The 24,188-nt window shown below is 38.0% G+C and overlaps 1 protein-coding gene and 1 pseudogene across 5 annotated transcripts in view; one reads left to right on the forward strand and one right to left on the reverse strand.

Moving 5' to 3' along the window:
* Cep128 (centrosomal protein 128) overlaps nucleotides 1–24,188 on the forward strand; it is a 335,390-nt gene that overhangs the window by 188,969 nt on the left and 122,233 nt on the right. The gene's annotated exons all lie outside the window — the stretch shown is intronic.
* Nucleotides 21,080–21,848, reverse strand: LOC130882678 (mitochondrial amidoxime reducing component 2-like; annotated as a pseudogene).

Raw genomic sequence — 24,188 nt, forward strand, 5'->3', positions numbered from 1 at the left:
TCCCCCCAATTTCTCTAGATCCCTTTTATGGTAGACATTTCAGTTGCGAGAAGCAACCAGTGCAGGAAGAACCTGGAGAGAGAGAGAGAGAGAGAGAGAGAGAGAGAGAGAGAGAGAGAGAGAGAGAGGAGAGAGGAAGCAGCGTTATGTTCCCACGTTTCCCAGAAGCTTTGACAGAATTTTTTTAAATTTTCTTTTTTTTTTTTTCTTTTCAGCTTTTTGAGACAGGGTTTCACTGTGTAACAGCTCTGACTGTCCTGGAGCTCACTCTGTAGACCAAGCTGGCCTCAAACTCACAGAGATCCACCTGCCATCGCCTCCCGAGTGCTAGGATTAAAGGCGTGCGCCACCAATGCCCAGCTAACAATTTTTCCCAAAGAAGCAAAATCTTAATGATGCAAGGAAGCACTGAAGGATGGAGAACAGGACGTGGGTTCTGCTCTTCTGAATTTCCTCGCAAGAACAGTAGCATTGATCTCATGGGTGTACTTTTGTTTTCACCCAATTATTTTCAAAATTTTGCTTATCAAATATTTTCACATTTCTCAGTTTTTAACAGAGATTGAAAGTCTGTGTCCCTGTCGTTAGGCTGCCTCCGTTTTTCCAGTTCTGGGATTACTAAACTTGTGCCACTGTGCTCAGCTGCTTTCCTGGGTTCTTGGGTTTAAAGCCAAGAACTCATGCTTGAACAACAAGTATCTTACTCCAGCTCCTCTACCTACTTTAAAACTCCCACTTGCCATTTTGAAGATAAATTTCATAGCCCAGGGCCTTATAATTAATAATTTCTCATCTTAATTTGCTTCTGTCTTTAAGGTACAGTGAGGCTTCAGGCTTTGCTCTTCTCATGATTGACTGATCTAGTTAAGGTCCTTCGTAGTTTCATGCACTTTTTCCCATTTCAATTTCTGTGACATATGCCATTATAATTTTGATAGTGATTTTATGGAATCTGTAGATGGATTTGAATAGTGTGGGTATTTTAACCATATCCTTTCTTCCAACCTATGAACATTGGAAAGAATAGAGATGGGGGATTCACATTTTCCAGTTTCAAACTTGGTTATAAAACTATTGTAATCAAAACAATAGGGTTCTGACATAAATACTTATCATTTGTAGAATGCATAATGGAGAACTCAAGGGCTAGAAATATTAGCTCAGTGGTAGAATGTTTGTCTGTTATACACAGTCCCTGGGTTTCATCTCCAGCAAAGAGGACACAAGAGCTCCAGTCAGTATATGGAAACAATCTCCAAGCCCAGTGACAGATGAGTAAATAGAGAAGTTGGGGTTGGGTTTGAGAGAGTGAGACGGATCTCCAGGGGACACTACAATGGTTGAAATCATGTGTTATAGCTATCTGTGGGTGTTTTCAAAGTTCAGGCAATAGAAGTTTTCTAAAGTTGAAATCATGTGTGATTCCACAGCATACTACAAAATAATCCTCAGCCGCAGTTACTAACAGTAGGAGTGGTGTCAGCCCAGGAACACACAGGTGGTGGGTAGGTGTCCTGATGGCTCTGTGCAAACTTTTAGAGTTACTCTCAGACAGTGATGTTTAAGACCTTTGCTCTTCTTACCCCCATGGCTTCTTTGCCTTTGAGGAGGGAGTAGATTTGATATAACTGTTATAATTCTGACAGCATACATGTGCAATGATGTATTATTTAACCTAAAAATTTTCAGCCATTTGTGCCAACATAGTTGAAGTTGGAGAACATAATGCTAAGTGAAGTCTTACAGACTCAGAAAGATAAAGATTTAACCATCTCAGTCACAGATCGCTAAACATAAGCAGGGTAGCAAGGAATAGAATGTTTCAGTTTTATAGAATGAATCAGTTCTAGAGATCTGACTATTCCGTGGGGTCTGCAGTTAAGGCTACATTAGTACATACATGAATTGCCAAGACAGCTCATGTTTCTCAACAATCACACCTCCACTATGTGGGATGATCAATGTTAGTAACAAAATTTATAACACTGTATATATTTAGGCCTGAAACACCAGATTACATTCCTTAAACATGAACATTTTAATTTTACAATAAATTTAAAAAGGTTTTTTGTATTTTAAATTATCTCCCTCCCTCCCTCCCTCCCTCCCTCCCTCCCTCCCTCCCTCTGTGTGTATGTGTGTATGTGTGTGCGCATGCTATCGTACACATGCTCACTGGTGTGTAGGTGCCTGAGACTGGAGGCATTGGATTCCCCTTGTGCTGAGTTGTAGGCAGTTGGGATTTGCCTGACTGGTACTGGAAAGTGAACTTGGGGGCCTCTGTAAGCGCGGCACTTGCTCTTATTCTCTGAGCCACCTCCCCAGTTCTGTCTATTAGCTCTGTTGTAATAAAGTTTGGAGGGAATTCCAAAAAACTCCTGTTTATCTTTTTCTGCATTTGCTTGTTTTCCCTCTGATAACTATCAAAGACTTAATTTCTAGAGTCAATTTACAATGAAGTTGGAACAAAACCAACAACTAAGTGGAATTCACTTCATTATCTTAGTCCTTACAAAATGTCCTAAATAAAAGGAACTCATGAGTTTTACTGGATCAAAGACATTGCTCAATCTAGGTTATAGTCCTTTCAAAGGGGAAGATTTAAAACAACAGTGTCTTGTGGTGATTTCTGCCATATGTTGTAAGGCAAAATTATATATGCAATGTTAAATAAAATGCTTCACTAATTAAAAAGTGTAACTATCTTAAAACAAAACAAAACAAAAAAAATAAAAAAAAATAAAACAAGGTAGTGGGTGCTGCCTGCATTTCTTTGATGTAAAACTGGCTGTATCTTTTTGACTGATCAAGGCATATGTTTCTGATAGTGCTAAGGTAAAATTCTGTAATAAGATTGTGTGTATGTCGTTTCATTACTCTCAAAATTTTTCCAATTTCTTGGCCTCTTATTGTTTAGTATATACAAGTTCATTATTATCATGTCTTTGTGGCTTATATTCAAGTTTCTCAAACTCAACTCATGCTAAACTAGTGTAATTTGATATTTATAATGCGGAATGCTTTTGTGTATCTTGTAGTTGTGTGCTTTATTTCTTTCTCATCTATTTCGTTTCTATGGAAGATTAGGTTATGTTTTATAAAGAGCAGACAGTGTTCTCCTTGTTACCAAATAGCACCTTTTAGAGCCGCAGTCCTCAGCCTTCCTAATGTTGCAACCCTTTAATACAGTTTCTCGTGTTGTGGTGTGGTGATCCCCACTCATAACGTTATTTTAGTTGCTACCTCATAACTGTAATTTTTCCACTATTGTAAGTCATAGTGTAAAGATCTGTGTTTTCTGATGTTCTTAGTGAACCCTGTGAAAGGTTCCAAAGGGGTCATGACCAACAGTTTGAGTATACCAGTTTTAGGTGGTAAGTTTACTTCATTTGCACTGACTGACCCCAGTCAAGGTGTGGGCTTATTTTTGCGCTCCCTTTGCGATCCCCTGATACTCTCTGCCTTTTATCTTCTGTGATCTGAGTAGGACTGATGGCAGTTTGTGTATTTTCCCATGTTTTTCTCTCATATTTTCAAATGTTTAGATTTATTTCTTGTTTTATATTTCAAGAAAGGATCATAAGCTGATTTTGTGGGAAGCTTTAGAACATAGGAAGGCCAGTTTTTTAAATTTTAAACTATGTTCATTTAATATAATCTTCACTTTCCCTGATACCACCTCTCTTTACTAGATAGATAATTCCTTCAAGAATTCTTTTTTTTTCCTTGTGATAAGTGTGAGTAGTAAATTCTTCCTGTGTGTATTTGTCTAGAAATATCTATATTTGGTTTGTGGAGAGCAGGCTTCTGACAGGCAGGATGTCTTTCTGGCCACATCAACTGTTGACTGCCCGTACACAAACTGGAAGAGCCTCAGGCTGAACATGTTCAATTCAGTGCTTGCTTCCCCTTTTCATGTCATTGGCCAAAGCTAATCATGTGACCTGTGTCAGTGGAGGACAGAAGGATGTCCTCTGGTGAGAAGGCACAGTGTGATACTGGCTGTGGAGTCTCCCTTGTACATGAAGTTGCACTTTTTAAAATGTTAAACATTGCAACTGTGTCTTGGAAATCAGGTCAGAAAGGAGAAAATTCCCACAGACTATTTGTCACTTTCTTCTATGTTTTTCCTCTGTCAATGTGAGCCTTTAATGTTATAACCTGAATAGTAATATTTTATGGTTTTACTTTGGTATGTTTAGTGCTCTTTCTTTGCTAAACTCTCACATTTCAGACAAACTTATTATCTGAGAAATCATAGCCTAAGATTCTCAAGCGTTATTTTATTCCATAATGAGTCTGATTAATTATTTTCTTCCTTTGGAACTCCTGAAGAGATTATTGGAACCTCTCAGTTTCTCCTGCTTGTGGCACACTTTGTCTCCAATGCTGTTTTTATTCTGTTCTTTATTTCTGTGTTGCATGTGAGTGAGCTCCCTCAGACTCAGGACTTTCTGGTTCCCCAAAATTTGTCACTTACATTTGACTTTTATTGGAAGGACTGTGAATTTCAATTCCCTCCCCCCCGTTTCTGTACATGTATATTGTTTTTCCAGTGCGTTTTGTATGCATCTTTATTTCTCTGTGTTTACTTCTGTGTACATTGGTGAGTCTGTCATGTACACATGGCATTCACATGTGTAGTGGTCTGAGGATATTTTCCAAAAGTTAATTCTCTCTTCACTGTATAAACCTAGGATTGTTCTCAGGTCCTTATACTTCAGGGAAAACACCTTTGTGTCTCACTAGCCCTCGTCTTACACAAAGATTCTCTTACTGGTTTGAGGCCTACCAATTTAGGTTAGTCTGGTTAGCTTGTAGAGCCCCAGGTATCTGTTAGTCTCTGCTTCCCCAGCACCAGACTTGTAAGCATTTACCTCCATTCCCTGCTTTTTTTTTCTTATTTGAATTCTAAGATTTGAACTCAGGCCCTCATGTGTTCATGGTAAGTGCTCTATTGACTGCCTTATCTCCCCAGACCCCAATTCTGCCTCATTGTCTTTCACAATTTATTAACATTGGCAAGACATTCTAATCCATTTTCTTCCTTTGGAGGGACAGTGCAATACAGCTAAATTTGCAAGCCTTAGTTCCCTGTTGCCTGCCTGCATTTAAATTCTACCCCATCATATAGTAGTTGTGCTATTTTGTAGTCTAGGCGTTTTGTTCTTAGTCAGTACTGTCTCTTAGCTTGCATTTGTTTCCTGCTGGGACTCATGTTTGTTGGGCTTATATATTTATTTAGGTGCCTTCTTAAGCAATCTGTCTGTGTGCTCTCCACTTGAATATGTTAGGCTTTCCTCAGTTTTAGTAGCAACATCTTAATATATGCAAGGTACTCAGCAAGCCTTTACAGTGTCAGTTAATGTGGGGGTAGTGTTGTCCTGGAGGGTTTTGCTATGCTGGACTCCTGTTTACTGTATGCTTGGGACTCTCTGTGCACTTCTCAGAGAATGGCAGGTTTGATTGAGAGGCCACATATTTTCCTAGAATTAAGTCTTTCTCTGATTCTTAGAAGACATAAATCTCGAGACCCACAGATGCTGTCCTGAGCACCAGTGAGTCTGCGAGTCTGAATTAGAGCCACAGACAGGACGACTCCAGCTGTGGTCCTAGAGGCTGAGCTTACCGAAGGTCCTCTTACGGTTGCTGCCTGAGCCTGCAAGCAGCCAGCCTCCTTGTCCTAGGATTAGTTGGGTTCTCTTAGGGCCTTTTTCCTGGCTGCTGGGTATCAGCAAGCATCATGGAGCCATAAAGTTTACTCGAAGGGGGCTCATTTTCTCCTGATGTTGAAATATGTCCTGACAGCTGCTATTTGTAAAAGACTTCCCAGTTTTCCTGCCTCAGAGGTTTGCTCTTGTGATTAGGGTAGTGATTCCCTCTCTTTTTTTGTTCTTCTAATTCCACCATGTAAGCTTTGCAGTGAGTGTCTGCACTGCTGTCTGTGCCTTGCGTTCTGCCTGCTTGCACCAGTATAGGCATCTTCTGATTTTGTTTTACTGTTTTTTTTTCTTGCTTTGTTTCATACCTGACTCTATGAGTTAGAGCTTATTGTATGAGGTGAGTAGACAAAGATGCCTTTTCTTAGTCTTCTTGCTTTCTATTCTCTCACTCGATTTTAGATAGATTAATCATCGGATCTCTCTACTGCCTGTCTCTATGAGGTTAAGGAGTAAAGAGTGATCGTTCAGACCCTCATTCTGATTCCTGTGGTCAACCTCGTTTTCTTCATGCTTAGCCTGGGAATCGTCTCTGTTTTCATTTTATGGAGTTTGAAACTTTTACTGTAGTTGTTGTGACTAAGGTTAAAAATATATTCATGTTTACAGGAATGCGACTATAAGCCTATCAAATACCCTAGAGCCTGACATTAAACTAGTGGGTGCTGAAGTCAACTTAGGCCATTAAAGCCAAAGTCCCCTCTTTTCCTTTCAATTTCTGCCTTATGGCTTTTTCCCCAAGTTAATTAACTTCCACGTCTCTTGGTCATCACCCAGTAATTGCATCTTCTTTTTTCTCAGCCTGGGGTGTGGTATAGTTGTTCTGGCTGTTGGTGTTATCAAGAAATGTACCTTAGCCGGGCGGTGGTGGCTCATGCCTTTAATCCCAGCACTTGGGAGGCAGAGACAGGCGGATCTCTGTGAGTTCGAGACCAGCCTGGTCTACAAGAGCTAGTTCCAGGACAGGCTCCAAAACCACAGAGAAACCCTGTCTCGAAAAGAAAAAAAAAAAAAAAAAAAAGAAATGTACCTTATTTGTTTTAAGGTATAGGTGGACTGCAGTGTTGTGCCACACGCCTAGCTGATTTTCACCTGTGAGGAGTAGTATAGCCTGTGGTGAACTTGTGTTACCTAGGGAAGTTAAAAGACTTTAACCTAGACATTTGTAAAAGACAGTCAGAAATCCCACTGAGGCAGAATATGACTCTGTGACCTCAAATTCACTTTGTGCATGAGCACCCTCCCTCTCTCTGTGTGTGTTCCATGCTGCTAGAGCGAGACAGCTATAGGAATGTATACTCTTACCCAAGTGATTCAGACACTTGCTGCTGTAGTAAATGATTTTTCATTGGTATCTTGTTAAAGTCTACCTACTTTCTTCTTAGTATCATTCCATGGCGTTACTGAGCAGCACAGCAATCATACCAGTGAAGAGAGGGGAATCGAGAGTGCAAAATCCTACATTTACTTTTTTTTTTTTTTTTTTTTTTTTTTTTTTTTTTTTTTGGTTTTTCGAGACAGGGTTTCTCCGTGGCTTTGGAGCCTGTCCTGGAACTAGCTCTTGTAGACCAGGCTGGTCTCGAACTCACAGAGATCCGCCTGCCTCTGCCTCCCGAGTGCTGGGATTAAAGGCGTGCACCACCACCGCCCAGCCTAAAATCCTACATTTACTATAGGAAAGAGCCTCATGGTCTCAAAGCATATGGCCAGCTACACAGTCCTTAGTTTTAGACTGGTACTCACCCATATTGGCAGTTTTTCCTCTCCTTGTGTGGCAACTGTTTTATTGTCTGAGTCTTCAAGCTGGCACTTGAACACTTCTTAAAAAAATCTGTCTGAACACTAAACATTGCTGACCTGTGTTTATCTGCAAAATGAAGGTAAAGAGTCCTTACTTCCTAGATGGGTTGCATGTAGTTGTTAAGTACAGGGTGTTACAGTTACTTGATCATCCATCCAGTATTATTTCATTGCTCTCTCTGCCTTGCAACTTGTCCTGCAGGTAGAGCATCCCTACATTCCACTTATGGGTGTTTACTTACCTTGTTGAACTCTCTAATGCCATTTTTTATCTTAGAATTTATCAGTCCAATTATTTTCAAGTCCTTCAAATGGTCACGTTTGATCTGAACTCTTGTCATTCCTTAGTGATGTTTGCTTTCAGAAGGCCTTGGGGCCGCTGTCTGCCAGTCAAGAATGTAATGAAGGGTGGTACAGTGTAGATATGCAGCCATAGCACAGATGCAGCCATCCTTGTACCTACACAACAAGCTCATCCTCAGTGGTACCTGTCACTCCTCAGATGCTCAGTAGTAATGTGTGGATGGATTTCTTTTGGTTTCATGGGATTTGTATTTATTTTTGGCTCAGATTGTGTTTAATGTTCTATTTGTCTCTTTCAGTTTTTTTTGAAAAATGTCATTTTTATCTAATAATTACATATTGAGAAATAGGTGCATTTTCAGTTATAGAATACACTTACATAGCTTGTGCTTTTTTCCCTATTTTTATTTTTTATGCAGTGCTGCGTTTCCTTGTAACTGCACATCATCAAAATTAAAATCAAATATTCAACTTTTTACTTTTGAGTGGAAAGGGCAGTGATTATTCATGACCTCTGGAGTCTTGCAAAGACTAAAGGCACAATTGGTTCAAAGATTGTGTTGTAATATGCATTTGTACATGTAGGTGTTTGTTAAAAATATATGGATATCATCTCAGAGGCTGGAGATAGTAAAGTGCTTGTTACAAATGAATGGTAACTGAGATTCAGATACCCAGCACCCACATAATAATCAGGACTGTCATCCCAGGTCGGGAGACAGGGACTTAGGGTAAGCTGGTTAACTAGGCCAGCCAAATTGGTTCTCTCTCTCTGTATCTCTGTCTCTGTCTGTCTGTCTTTCTTTTAAAAATTACTGTATTGAACATACAAAACCATCATACATCTAGGTTATGGTAGCAAGTCCAATAAATACTTTCCCATATATTATGTTTTTATTTATTACAATTACATTACTTAGAAATTTTATTTTAGACTTTAAAATTCAAGGTTCACAGGTATGTTTAATATTTTCTATACTGAGTAGATCTGTCTGAGGAAGGAACATGCATGTTAGCTCTTTTCTATGACACAGACTAACTAAACTAGTATTCTTGCGTATTCCATTGCCCATGGATGGATTACATATAAACCTACATAAATGTGTATTATATGTTTTGCATCAGCTAGGTATTCAGTATACGAGCAAAAGTCCTCTGATATTAGGGTTATTTGAAGTGCCACTGCTATATTTCCTACAGCTTCTGTAGACATCAAGTTGTTCTGAAAATCAAGTAGTTCTATAGCAGTTTTAAAAAACCATATTTGGCCGGGTGGTGGTGGCGCACGCCTTTAGTCCCAGCACTCAGGAGGCAGAGGCAGGCGGATCCCTGTGAGTTCGAGACCAGCCTGGTCTACAAGAGCTAGTTCCAGGACAGGAACCAAAAGCTACAGAGAAACCCTGTCTCGACAATCAAAAAACAACAACAAAAAAAAAATTAAAAAAACAAAAAAAAACAAAACCACATTTGTTTGTCTATCCAGATAGCTTTTGTCTCTGATGATAAATTTGATGAAAAGAGACAATATTATTTCTCAATATTCTGTATAATGATGGAAATGCTGTGCTTTGGTCCATTAGCCAATTTTACACACCCTTGCTAATGCTGGTTTCCATTTATATTTTGTTGGCCCTTTTTCAAATTACATTAATTGACATAGAGATGCAACATTAGTGAAATTTGTGAATTTTAGAACATAAAGTATTCTTGGGAAAATACTTATTATTTAATACATGTAGTTGAAGTTCGACTGACTAGAAAAGATCTATTTTAAAGATAAGAATTGCCCATCCTGCCGGGTGGTGGTGGTGCATGCCTTTAATCCCAGCCCTCGGGAGGCAGAGGCAGGCGGATCTCTGGGAGTTTGAGGCCAGCCTGGTCTACAAGAGCTAGTTCCGGGACAGGCACCAAAGCTACAGGAGACCCTGTCTTGAAAAACCAAAAAAAAAAAAAAAAAAAAGAATTGCCCACCCTTATAAGGTACACTGCCATCTATCACAGTATTCTTGTATTTATGTAACATCTATATATGAAATGTTTGGTAACTCCTTGCTTCATTTGGGAAGGACTCTACACCTTTAAAATATACATCAGGTATATTGATGATGGCTCTAAGATCTAGAAGTGAACCAGCAGTGATCCAATAGCACAACCAGCCACTAGGCACTTGAGTTTTGAATACATAAAAATGATGCTGTACCATAGTTGGAAAATAAGAAAAAGAGATGTTCTGAGATTCTATTGCCTTTTCTAGTAGAGGAACTTTTTTTATAGTCTGACTTTATGCACTTATTCACTTATTTTTATAAATCTAACTAGAACCATTTTTTAACTTCATATTTCTGTTCAATAAGTGAGCAAACTCAGTTGCAGGGAAGTAATTTTTGATATAGCAAGTGAACCTCTCTGAATCTTGCTCAGCTTCTAGTGCTCTGGCTCATATGCTGAATTGACTCTAGGAAGGTATGATTCAGTCACCAGACAGAGGCATGTATTATAGTTTGAGGTCAGAAGTATAAGGTCATAGCCTTTTTTATGTTGAGTAGAACAGATTTTCAAGGTGAAGTCAATAATTTAGAAAATTAGAGTATAAGGTGAATATGCCAAGGGTACAGGGCAGCTCTAAGGAATGGTTAAGAACATCAACTCAGTTGCACTCCATCCTGTGGGAATGGCATCAACAACTCTAACCCTCCATTTCCTCTTGTGAATAAAGCATGAATAATGACAATTCACACTTTTGTACGTGGAAGGATTAAGTGTGCTTAGCATAGCACCTGTGTGTTACTCAAGCTCTCTTGACGACATGCTAGTGCTGAGAGTTCTTTTCAGTTGTTGCTTAACATGTACCTATCTACACCTACATATTACAAGGCTGTGCTGTCCTATTAACTATTTATGATGAAAAGATTAAAAATACTTTATCTTCTAGGAATATATAATACATGAGTGTTAACTAAATTCATGCTGGTATTTAGCGGAGCATAGCATAGCATCTGTTCCTATATAACTTAACCATCCAAAATGTTGACCATTATTTCCTTCCCATTGTCTCTGTAACCACCTTTTTCTGTTCAACTTCGTGAAATTAACTTTTACGTGTGAGGAAGATCATGTGATCCTTGTCTTTTTATGCCTGTGCTTTTCTGCTTAGTATAGTGAACTTGAGTTCTGTCCATGTAGTCACAAATGCCAGGACTTCATTCTCCTGTATGGATGAATAGTGATCTAGGGATGTGTGTCTATCATAATTTCTTTATTCATGCATTATTGGGAGACACTTTTCCTGTAGTGAAGAGTACTGCAGTGAGCACTGGAGTGCAGATGTTGCTTTAACATATTTATTTTTTATGGTCATATTCTTCCTATAGAAATTGCAAGATCATGAATTAGTCCTGTTTTTAATCTTTGGAGCAATCTTTAAAATGTTTTTTTTGGTAATAGACCTATTAATTTATTTTTCACCAGCAGTATGCAAGGCTGTGTTGTGTTAGTTATAATTTTTCCGCATTTATCAATGCAGTCACTAGATCTGGTAGAAAGTAACTCCTTTATCACCTGTAATCTATACATGGATCTTTGATAAATTAAATTGCTGTATGGGTTTTAGTTAATGCATCTATATTTCTTATTTAATTAATATAATACAAGAAGCAAAGAAAGTTGTCATTCAAAGAAAGTAATTCAGTAATATGTGTAAACTGAAAACTTTTAAGTGTGGTATTTAGAGTGTTATGAGCCCTGTCTCATTATTTTAGCCTTTCTATGTATAAAGTTCAGATTATATTCTGAATCTTCAGTACATTTAGAAATAAAGAAATTAATGGAAAAAATAAATGGGGAGATTGGATGTCATTTTCTTAGTGATTTTTTTTTTTAGTCTACATAAATGACTTACCCATCCATTCATAAGCATTTCTTTGATAAATATAGCCATTAGCACAAACTATTTGGTTCCAGATAGACTGCTAATAAATGAACATGGGATTGGGAAGATTTAGGGTTGTATTATATCCAGTAGAAAGTCTCTCAAGCTACTAATGAGAGACACGGGTGGTCAGAATTCAGTGCAATATTTGAGAAAGTATGCGTACTACAATTTGTCATGTGATGGCACATGTGACTTCAAAAATGAGTGCTTTCATTATTTAACATGGCTTTATAGGAGTTAAAAGCAAATGTTAGTAATATGCTCAACAGACCACCAGGTCTGGTGTCACTGATTGCTTCTGGCTACTGACACTCATTCAAGTGCAAATGTCTTTGTTATGTTCCCATGTTGCTTCTTCCATGTCTGACCGACAGCCCCTCAGATTATCTTCTTCTGCCCAGCATTCTGTCTGCCCTGAAACTCCTGCCTAGCTACCAGCCTTTCAGCTTTTTATTAACAATGAGAGCAACACATTTCCTCAGTGTATGGAAGGATTATTCCACAGGAAGATCTGTCAGATGTTTGTATCTGTGTAGATTCTTTTATCCCCTACATCTTATTTGCTGGCTATAGATTTTGGGATTGTCATGTCCTAGGCAAGCACATATGGCTGAACTGTGTCACTAGCCCACCTGTTTTAAATTCCTGATCATCTTTCACTTATTTGCTCACATGGAAACCACATTTATTGACCCTTTATTATAGGATTCCTGAGAGGAATCTGTAGACTTAAGATAATGGAGATGTTCAGTAGCTACATAGTAAATATTAGGATGCCGCATTCATTAATGCTATGAGGCTTGGTGCCCTCCAAAGTAATTGTTCTATCTTTTAAGTATTATTGTTGAGATATAATAATAGTTAAGTTAATAAAATAAATACTCAAGCTGTCTGGGTCCAACAGACGAACTCTGAATCTCATCAAGGAATGAAGCTGGCAGCCTTTTAGAAATCAGTTCTTATCCCTGGGCCAGACATTGGCTTTGATAGATTTAGTCATTGGGGAGTGTGAACGAACAGCTGCCCTTTGAACATAGCCGTGGGAAACTTGCTGACAAGCATAAATATGAATAGGGCAATAAAGCTCGCAAGTAACAACAACAGAAGTTGATGGAGAACCCAGAAAGATTCAGAATCAATTTCCTTTCTCTATCATTTTATGTATCCCCACCATAATTCCTCTATAGCTGCCATGCCCATAAGCAGTGTCACCCCAGAAATGACAGATTACAGTTTTTAAAATTTGTTCTATGCAAATTAAAAACCAATTAACTTTTAATTTTCCCCATTGTCCTGCAAGATTTAAATTATCAATCTGAAGTACTCTGCTTTGAGGATAGCGTTTAGTAACTTAAAGTATGAGCAACGGCATGAGATGGACTGCGCAGAGGACTGTCACCTCTGACCTGGTTGACTTACATGGCCTTGTCTTCAAAAGATGTTCTTTTGATTTTGGTTTCTTCATTAAATCAGCTTAATAGCATAACACCTATTAATCTATTGGAATAGAAAAAAGTTCTTGTTCTTGTTTAAAGGTGATTTCTTGACTGCCTCACTGTGAAGACTTTGAAGTCTTCATAAGCATTTTTCATGCTTGTTGTCAAGTGTTAATAGGGGCTATATAATCACATGCCTAGTGGGCTTCTTCGTGATATTTCTTTGAGGCTTCAATCTACATTTTCTGTGGCCACCAAATGTAAGGCTATAGATTTCAACCTTTTAATAAATCAAAACAAAACAATTCAAATATTTAAAAAGAAAATTTTAAAGGAAAAAAGAAGGCAAAAACAAATCCTATTTGTTCCATCTTTTTTTTTTTTTTTTTTTTTTTTTTTTTTTTGTGGCTCAGTCAATCAAATGCTGCCCTGCCAACCTGAGGACTTGTTTGGTCCCCAAATCCTATGTGGAAATGCCGGTGTAATGCTGTGTGCTTGCAGTTCCAGCTTAGGGGAGGCAGAGGCAGCTGTATCTGTGGCTAGCTGGCCAGCCAGCCTGGCGAAATTGGCTAATGCCAGGACAAGGAGAACCCTTAATTCAAAAACCAATAGTTACCCCAATGTGAATGGGAAAAGCCCACGAGACCTCAACCCTATGCAAAGAACTTTAGGCAAGTAATAGATGCCAGGAGTAGGAGAAAAATGCCTTCCCCAAGGAAAGAACACACTAATTGCTTTTCTAGTTCCTCATGGTCAGCCCTGAAAACATACAAAGAAGTAAGCCTATACAGACTGAGCTAGTCGTGTTTAGGTGCTTAGGAAGAGACACATACATAACAACAATTAATGCAAAAAGAGGACATGAATATGAAAGAGAACACGGAAGGATATATGGGGAGGCTTGGAGGGAAGAAAGGAAAGGGGAAACGATGTAATGACATTATGATATCAGTAAAATCAGTTTGAAAGAAAGATGGATAGCTCCTGAACAATGATACCTCAGGTTGTCTTCCAGCCACCTCATGCACATGCAGCCCCCCCCCAGTAAATACTAGTTTTGATTTCTTTGCCTTAATTTAGTAAATTTTGATTTCATTTTCTCTTTACAAATTTCCCATTAGATTTAGGTAACTATATCTAAATTTGATACTATCATAGGTACTTTAGGACTTTCTCTAATATCTGAAATGTCTCATGATTAATAAAGAAAATAACTTTCAAATTGGAGGCTGAAAAACGGAGCCATCCTGTCTCTTCAGTCCTGCGGTGTTCCAGCCCTGCTCTCAGTCCTGCTGTGTTCCACCCCTGCTCCCAGTCCTGCTGTGCTCCACCCTGTATTCTAACATGTTGGCCTGCAACTGCCCTTCCTTTCTGGGAAATTGACCACATGTAATCTGTAACTCAGGCTTCAGTAAGAAGTTAAATGGGAGATTCATGTTCTTTTCTAGGGTTAATTAAGAAATAATTAAAGATCCTTAATTTTATATGGATTTCTTTTAACTTCATCAAGTCTCACAGTTCAAAGAAGAACTTTTGGAGGATTAACTACTTTCTCCTCTGGTTTTGAATAGGCTCCATTTTCTTATCTAACTCTGTGACCAGATATATGTTACATGGAGTATAAAGTAACACACAGCACAGAAGGTGGGTTCAGGCTTATCCACGACTGACATGAGCAGATTTCATTAGTATCTGTTTAGTTGCATCCTAGGAATGATACATTCAAGCTGGCTCACACATGGGGGAAAGTTTCTTTGATTTCATGCAACCCAGAATGCCCAAGGGTTTAGCCAGGCAAGTGCCCTGATTTCTTTCTCATTTTTGCCTATCTTTCTAAATGAGATTCCTGTCAGTGGTGGCAAAGACAGCCACTTATTCACCTATATATCTTTCTACCAGACAGAAAGAGGGTAGTTAGAAGATGAGTCTAAGAATGATTGTTCTTCCCTGTGTTTTCTCTAACCCTGGGGGGAAGGCATCTTTTCTTTCTTTCTTTATTTTTTTTCCAAAGTGTAACAAAAGGTATGTTGAAACACCTGCTTGGCTCACCTTCTACCAGCCGTCTTCCTGGAACCTATTCACTCTGCTAAGGAGACGGGTGTTCTCTGTGTGGTCAGGTACGGTTCACTATACACACCAGGAAACCCAGAGAATCTATGAGGCAGATGACAAAAAAGGATGTTGAGAAGAACAGGAGACTTAGAGAGAGAGGGAGTCTACCTGCTTATTAGAATGGGCCAGGGCAAGGTAGAAAACATGGGCATATCATGAATAGTCATTTTTCATTTTATGAATATATGCTTTCCTGTATCTATATAAACTAGAAGAACCAAATGAGAGAAAATGCATTATATTTTCTCTGTGGTATTGACTTAACTCAATTAATATGCTTATATTTCATTGTATCTGTCTTTCTGTAAATGATTTTTATTTAGACCATATTTTTCTTATAATTTCCAGATAGAGCAATCTAAAGGTTAATATAAATTATCTTTAATGTTAGATAAGGATTCTGTACACTATTTTAAAAACTATCATTCCAGGATTTACAAAGAGAATGTCACTAACAAATTTATATTTAATAGAATTACTCTGGTAGTAATCCAAGGAAGATAGATATATTATAGATAAATGATCTATGGATGCATAGGTAGCTAAATAGTAGTAGCTATCTAGCAGTAATAAAATAAAGAGTATATTGAAAGACAGGCCATTCCATTTGGTAGTTAGGTACTCTTGACATCTGACACAGCATCACAAACAGTAAAGATGGAAACCCTAGTGTACTCTCAGGACGTTTTCTAATGAGACGGAATTTCCAAGTGTCATTGCTATGCTTCTTCTAGGAAACCTTATCTAGCCCATAATTTCCGATCCATGCAATTATCTACTACTAAATAATTGTCTCAGTCAGTGTTTAGATAATGTCTGTTGTTTTAAAGCAATAGTTTCCCATTACTTCATGCACAATATCAATACTCCCAGGATCCAAAGAATCCAGTGAAAACCAACCTCACATTTAGGTGAACATTGTATTATTCTGTTATCTACAATTATTCTAGTCAAACTAAAGCTATTGTTTCCTGATTGTCTTCTGTTCTCCAGTCTTTGTAATTTAAAATATATTGAATGTATTGATTTTTCAATTAAATTTTATTCATTCTCTGAACAAATGTTTACGTGTTTACTGTGCCCATTTAAAATAACAGGAGAAAATGGATGAGTGCTATGCAGGAAATACTTAAGTAAGACCTAGTCACTTCCAAGGTGTAACCTTAGAGTGGTATTTATGTTCTTCCTTCCTTCACTACTCTATCTCACTCTTTCTGCTTCTGCAGTATACTTAGACAATGTGTCTTCTTCTTGTCTTTTTAACAAGACAAGATAGACTGTTCTTGCAGAAATACTGCTGCATTGCTTCTTTCTTTAGTTACAGAACAGATGTTCACTATACTTCCTAATTTTGATATATATATATATATATATGTGTATGTGTGTGTGTGTGTGTGTGTATAAAATATGCAAGTGAGAAGTTTATAAGTATGTAAGTATGTTGGGAGATGTTACTGTTCCCTACCACCATATGAAATTGGGTTTATAAGACAACTCACTACATTTCGCTGCTCTGGTTCACACAGGTTTTAATTTTGACGCTTCATGCGGAACTTATTTTAAAAGCTGCAGTCTACACAAAGTGTTTCTCTAGTATCTATTTCTTTATCCCTAAATTTCCACCCAAATTATTCTATGCCTTTCTGATGGAGGAAGGTCATTGGTTAAATAATAAAGAAACTGCTTGGCCATCATAGGTTAAAACATAGGTTGGTGGAGTAAACAGAACTGAATGCTGGGAGGAAGAGGAAGTGAGCTCAGATGCCATGCAGCTGCTCCCCAGGGCAGATGCAATGAAGCTCCGACCCAGGATGGACATAGGCTAGAATCTTCCCGGTAAGCGCACCTTGGGGTGCTACACACATTATTAGAAATGGGCTAGTCCAGGTGCGAGAGTTAGCCGAGAAGAGGCTAGATATAATGGGCCAAGCAGTGTTTAAAAGAATACAGTTTGTGTGTTGTTATTTTGGGGCATAAGGTAGCCAGGCGACCAGAAGCTGGGGCGGCAGGAACGCAGCCCGCAGCTCCTAATACAGTCTTTCCTCTACCAATCAGGTTTTCTTTACAGAATTTATGATTTTTTTCCCACCCTTAGAAAGTGTGATCTATGGCATGAGCAAGTCTCACTGGTGAAATTAGAATGGATTCATTTCATCTTCTCATCTCCTCTTTAAAGTGCACAGTGACTTCCACTTGTATTTTTATAATGATGCATGTTTCAACATGGGTTACTTCTCATGTAACATATTTAGCTCACCTTGTAAAATAATTCATATTGTATCTGATTTCAAACCTTTCTGTTTTCCAGATTTGGGTTTCAAAGCCATCTCTCTAACAGTCTTAGTAATGTTCGAATAAATTCTTCTCTTGAAAATTGTCCATGTTGACATCCCACTCCTGGTTTAGGAACTGTAACCTGTTTTCCTGCCTCATCTATGTAGCTAGCTGATCATTTTCCATATTCACCCTTTCTATAATGTCCTTCTGCCAGAAAAAAACTAAAACAGTGTCTCTCCAGCCTTTCGGTTCTGTCTTGTAGGCCTCAGAGTCAATGAAGACGTATTTTATTTTTTTCTGACTGTATTATGTATTGCCAAGTAAAACAGAAATAACAATAATCAGTGGACTTGAAAATTCGGCCAGATCACTTTTGATGTGTTGGGTTAGATCTGTATAGGATAGAGCCACATTTCACCACCAGCATTGGTGCTTCTGAGGCAAAGAACCAAAGTCCTCACACACAATGCTGCTTATGACATTTCTCTATTTCTTGTAAATTGATGGCTTTTACATAGTTTTGACTATGACCTCTATGAGAAATCTCATGTATGTTATTAATACACATGAGTAGCAATGAACACACACACACACACTTGAAACATGGTTATGACAGAGGCAAGTTTTGTGAAATAATACTTTCCTTATGCCAGATTGCAATTAAGAAACAATACTGCATTGTTGTATATAATGAAGAAAGGAAAGGACTAAGTTAATTCATGTCTGCTAATGACTGGTATCCCACAGTTTTGAAGAAGTCTTCAAATGAGACTTGGAAAATTGCTCTGCAGTCAGAAACACAGTCACACCTTTCTTCCTGGCTCTCTAAAGTTACTATGTGTACTATTAGCAATCTCCTAGTAATGCACAATTTGAAGCCTAATTGCCAAGAGATTCCAATTGTTATTGTGTTGGGATCCCACGGTTAGTCGCATAAATAATTTCATGTAAGTTACCAAGAAGCCATTATAATCTGTTTGCAAGGGACTCTTTGTTTCTATGCCATGCTGCTTTATTTTTCTTATATGTAGTTATATAGTTATATATAGTTAGTCATTTGGTATGGCATAGGAAGAAGGTTCCCAGAACTTAAAACCTGAATGTGTAGTTTTTAGTTATTGACGATAATGGATTAGTTTAACTTTTCTTTTTTGCCATACTTGATTCACTAACATTTAACTCAGTTTCTCTCTATGGAGATAAGATAGATAAATAATAATAAAATAATATGGTGATAGGCATCAACACTAATGTTAGCTACCTGAGGGAAGCTATAGAACATTATCTGTGTATTTGTAATATATTAGTTTACTACTGAAGTTGAAGTTCACCTGTTTATTCATTCATCTTGTAAACATTACATTTATTAAATATTAATTACGTATGTAATTGTCTTAAACATAGCATAATGAAAACAGAAACACCACCTTTCCTCTGGGAAATTAAAATTTGTGGGAACAGAGGCAATACTTCATTTGAGCAGTAATAAAAAAGACCATAGTGAACTGTAAGCAAATTTCCCATGACGTGTGGATAGCATCACGTGGTTTCTCCTCTCTTTCCAGGTGTCTAAGAATCTGATCTTTTTTCTTGGTCAGCGGAGCAAGTGATGTAAGCAGTGGCAAAAATTTTGATTGTCTAATTTGTACGTTGGCCTATAGCAGTTCTTTTTCTTTCTTTCTTTTTTTCCTTTTTTGAGGGTGAGAGATTCACATTTATTAATGGCAGAGAAACCACTGAATTTTTAGTGGGCCAACTCATCTATATGTTAGCGGGTATTGTCTTTGCTATAGAAAATTAGTTGCCTTTTTGTTGTGAAAAATTGATATGAACCATTCACATCTATTCATGATATATATGTTCATATGGATTATATTCATTGTTTCTTCTCATTCCTTCTTTTGCAAATTACATTCTCTTGTAGAATTAGAGAAATTGACAATTAGAAATAAATTTTATATGCCTTAATAGAGTCAGAATGAGAGATACAGACACTGTCTATAAACCAAATAACCCATGATCTGTGAAATTGTTTCTGTATTTAAGCATAACCCTGGTTCTATAATGATAAAGCAAAGATAACTAAGAATAAAAACTCAACAGGTCTCAAAAGCCAGGTCAAGACCAACTAATTGGCATTTGTGAGCACATTAGCACAGAAAATATGCAGGGTGTGATGACTTGCTTTCCTACTTCTCAAACAATATATGTAAAAAAGAATAAACATTTTATTTTAAAAATAGCAGCTTTTTAAAGTTGCCTCTTTAAACTGTTCTTAATAGGATTCCACCGAAGTTGCAGAAGGAGTGGAAACAGACAAGATCTCCTGAAAAAATTGGGAATTGGGAACATGGGGTTGGGAGAAGAAGGAAACATGGAAGAGAAAGAGGAAGGGAGAAGGGGAGAGGGGAGGAGAACTTGAGGGAATGGGATAGTCGAGATGGAGGAAGGACAGAGATGAGAGCAAGAAAAGAAATATTTTGATCGAGGAAGCCATTATAGGGTTAGCAAGAAACCTGGCTCTAGAGAAATTCCCAGGAATCCATAAGGATAACCCCACCTAAGACCCTAAGCAATAGAGGAGAGGGGGCCCGATCTTGACTTGCCCTGTAGTCAGATTGATGAACATCTTAAATATCACCAAAGAACCTTCATCCAACAACTGATGGAAACAGAGGCAGAGACCCACTTCAGAGCACTGGACTGAGCTCCCACAGTCCAGTTGAAGAGTGGGAGGAATGAGAATATGAGCAAGGAGGTCAAGACCATGATGGGTTCACCTACTGAATCAGTCTACCTGAGCTAATGGGAGCTCACCAACTCCAGCCGGACTGGTAAGGAACAAGCATAGGATCAAACTAGTCCCTCTGAATGTGATTGACAATTGCATGGCTGAGGCAGACTACAGGGCCACTGACAGTGGCACGAGGATTTATCCCTACTGCTTGTACTGACTTTTATTGAAGCTATTCTCTTTGGATGGATACCTTGCTTAACCTAGATATAGTAGGGAGGGCCTTGGACTTTCCACAATGCAAAGTACCTTACCCTCTCTGAGGACTGAGTGAGGTTGGGGTGGAAGGGTATGTGGAGGGCATGGGAGGAGGGGAGGGAGTGCGAACTTGGATTGGTATGTATAATGAAAAAAAGATAGTTTGTTTTCTTTTTAAAAATAAATAAATACCGTCCTTAATAAGCAATATTAAAGACAAGAATTAGAAAAATGTAATAGCTGGGATAACATTCCAAGTAGTTGTGCAGACAATTTCATTTATTTAAGAAAAACCTCATTATCTAAAATGCAGACCCCGTCACATTCCCAAACTACCTCTGGCACTTTTCTTGCATTATTAACTCAGGGTATATGCAACTCTGAAGGAAAAGTAGAGATTTGTTTCCAGTCAAAGGTGAGGATTCACAGAAGTGTCGCCTAGGAACTGGAAGCTTGTCACCCTGGTGGACCTACCAGTCCATCTTCAGATACACAAGGTCACCAGCTCTCAGGATTCTGTCCCCCCCCAACTGAAGAATGACTGACATATACAAAGATCAGTCAGGCAGTAGCTTTTCAGGGTTTCCAGGGGCTCCTTCCTTTTGGCTCTACTCTAGTCTAAATACATCCACGGGAGCTCAATATTGTTTTCATCTCTGTATCACCAATTAGGAGTAAATCCCAGATATCCCTCTTAAAAGTTTTGCAGCCCAACACCGCAATGTTTAGCTTGAAATATTCCACCTTCATTTTCATCTTCAGCCTTGTGTTGAGATCAACCAGGGAGGCTGATTGTGTGACTAGGACTGCAGCCTGGCTAGCCTACCTCACAGTTCTGAAGGTAGTTCTCAGAAGGGTTGAGTTTCTTTGTTGTCCTAACGCTGGTCTCAAATTGACCGAACCTGTAGGATTAAGTCTTCAGATAGTGGGTGAACCATTGAACTACCTCAGCACCACAATTTTTGCCTTTGATATCAATACCAAATAGCCCACAGTTGTTTATCTTATTTGAAGAAGGCAGCTCAATAGGCAAAGCTATCTGCTCCATTCCTGGAGCTGAGAGGGTTGAATAGAGAGGTTCTCTAAGGTAATGAAGACCAGCATGAGGTAGACTCCTGACTGGCAGTGATCACTTCTTTAACCACGCTGCAAAATCTGGCACACACTTTTTCACAGTGCAGCCCCGTGTTGGTGAACTTGATCTTGCATAACTACTCCCCTTTATAGGACTTGATCAGGTAGATCCAGACCTTTGACACTGTGCTCATCTTCCGTAGTCACTGTCATCACCAGGCTACAGTCTGTAGCACTACTATGGCCAGCCCCAGCATGGTGGCATGGAAGCCATGACTTCCCAGAGAGGCTAAGGCATCCAGAGATGAGGAACTGGATGCACCTGTGTTAAACCACACCACTCCATGCAGCCAGGAGCAGTTTTGAAGTTTTAGATTGTATTTTAATGTATTTGCTCTCTTTTGAACTGTTCTGTATTTGAATTATTCAGAGAGAGAGAGAGAGAGAGAGAGAGAGAGAGAGAGAGAGAGAGAGAGAGAGAGAGAGATAATGGTCTAGTTTCTTTCTTCTATAATGAACCATTCATTGATATACTTTCTTTTCTTCAGTGTAGGTTTTGAACAGATTGATTTGAAATAAAGTACCTATAGATATATGCATTCATTTCTGGATCTAATTCCTTAATCTACATGCTTATGTTTTTGTGCCCAGTTATTTTTTTTTTTGTTGTTATTATGGCTCTATTCCAGAGGTTCTGTTCAGTTGTACCTTCTTTTTCATTTGATACTAGAAATTTAAAAACTTAATTTTAGTTAATGACTATCATGTAAGAGTACATTTTAGAGCCTATTTATTTGTATAATTTCTCTTTCTACCTATCTCTAGCTTTATTAGTCCATGTTCAGATAAAATATAAGAAATTGCTTCCACTTTCTTTTGGCTTGTTTTGGCTTCCATATTGTTATTTTCAGTCTGTTTGTCTCTTTCCTAGTAAGATGTGCTTCTTCTAGTCAATAGACAGTCGACTCATGGTTTGTAATCCATTCATCCAGTCTAAATCTATTAAATTAGAGAGGTTAGTTCATTTACATTTAAGGCTATTACTGAAAGGGGTTTACTGATTCTTATAATTATGTTGGTTTTTTTTTTAATTGTTTTCTTTCTCTATTCTATTTTTGTGAGTTTGATGGTCTACTGAGTTGGACATAATTTTCTTCTAGTTCTCCTTTGCCCGTCTGTCCATCTCATGATATTTATTCATTTTTGTAATTTCGACATTTTAATAAGGCTATCTCTATCTTTTTCCTCTTAATTTAGAATTCCTTGCTATTAGCTTTCTTTCAAGTATTTTTTTTTAAATGTGACAGGTCTCTTTACATAGCACTGACTGTCCTGGAATTCACTTTGTAGACCAGACTGGCGTCATACTCAAAGATCCCTTTACCTCTTCCACCTGAGTGCTGAGTGAAGGGAGTCAAATCATGTGCCTCTACACCCAGCCCTCTTACCAGTTGTGTGCTTGTTCTGGTTTTGGGGATTATCCCTAATGTCATTCTGATACATTTATCTTTGGGACTCCATTACTGTAGTTCAAGATACTAAATTCTATACCTCTAATTTTTATTTCAAGTTTGATCCTTTAACTTGATGCCTTTACCAAGTCCCAGAATTATTAGCAGTTATACTAATGCTTATTTATCTCTGACATTAATTTATTTATTTATTCATTTATTTATTTATTTTGATGTGTAAAGGTAGCATTTTTTCAGTCTGGTCAAATTTTTCTCCTTCTGACTGATCTGGTCTGTTGATCGTGGCTACTGTGGTTTGTTTGATTCATTGAGTTTATTTTCAACATTCCTTGACTCTTGGTTTTTTGTTTTGTTTTTAATCTAAACTTTCTTGTGGAATTTCTTCTCCTGCTGTGGATTTTCTCTTTGATGCTGTCGATTTTCTTTCCTGTCTTGAATGCTCATTTCTTCTTTTAGTCAGTAACTAGTATTACAAGTTGATCATTGAGCCTGTTTTCTGGCCTTTCGGCTATTTAATGTCTTTAGATATGATTATTGAAAGGTTATAATTTATTTAAGAGACATGATGTGGCTTTGTTTCTTCATATTTCTCACATTTCTATGCTATATTTTATATGTATTTGTTAGTTTGGATATCTCTTCCAGTTCTATTTGGAACTCTTAATAAGCAATCCATTTTTGAGGGCTAAATCCTTAGTATTCCTGAGATTGAAATAGACCACTTAGATATTACTTCTGTTCCCTGCCCTCTTACTCTGGGGAGCCAAGGCTGGAACTTTCTACTGTGCTTCCACTCCCTGTTTCCTTTTCTGTTTTTATTTTTATTCTTTACATTTTTCTGATATCCTTTCTCCTGTGGTTTTTGATGTTTTTGAAAAAGAGTCTGTTTTCTTGTTTTCACTCTTCTGATTCTCCATGTTGTGAGGAATCTGCCATCTTACTCTAGACCATTGACTCTCAACCTTCCTGATGCTGTGACCCCTAAATGCAGTCCCTTACATTGTGGCAACCTCCAACTATGAAATTATTTCATTCTTACTTCATAACTGTAATTTTGATGTTATGAATTGT

This window comes from Chionomys nivalis, chromosome 10 (genome assembly GCF_950005125.1).
Source record: "Chionomys nivalis chromosome 10, mChiNiv1.1, whole genome shotgun sequence".
Lineage (NCBI taxonomy): Eukaryota > Metazoa > Chordata > Mammalia > Rodentia > Cricetidae > Chionomys > Chionomys nivalis.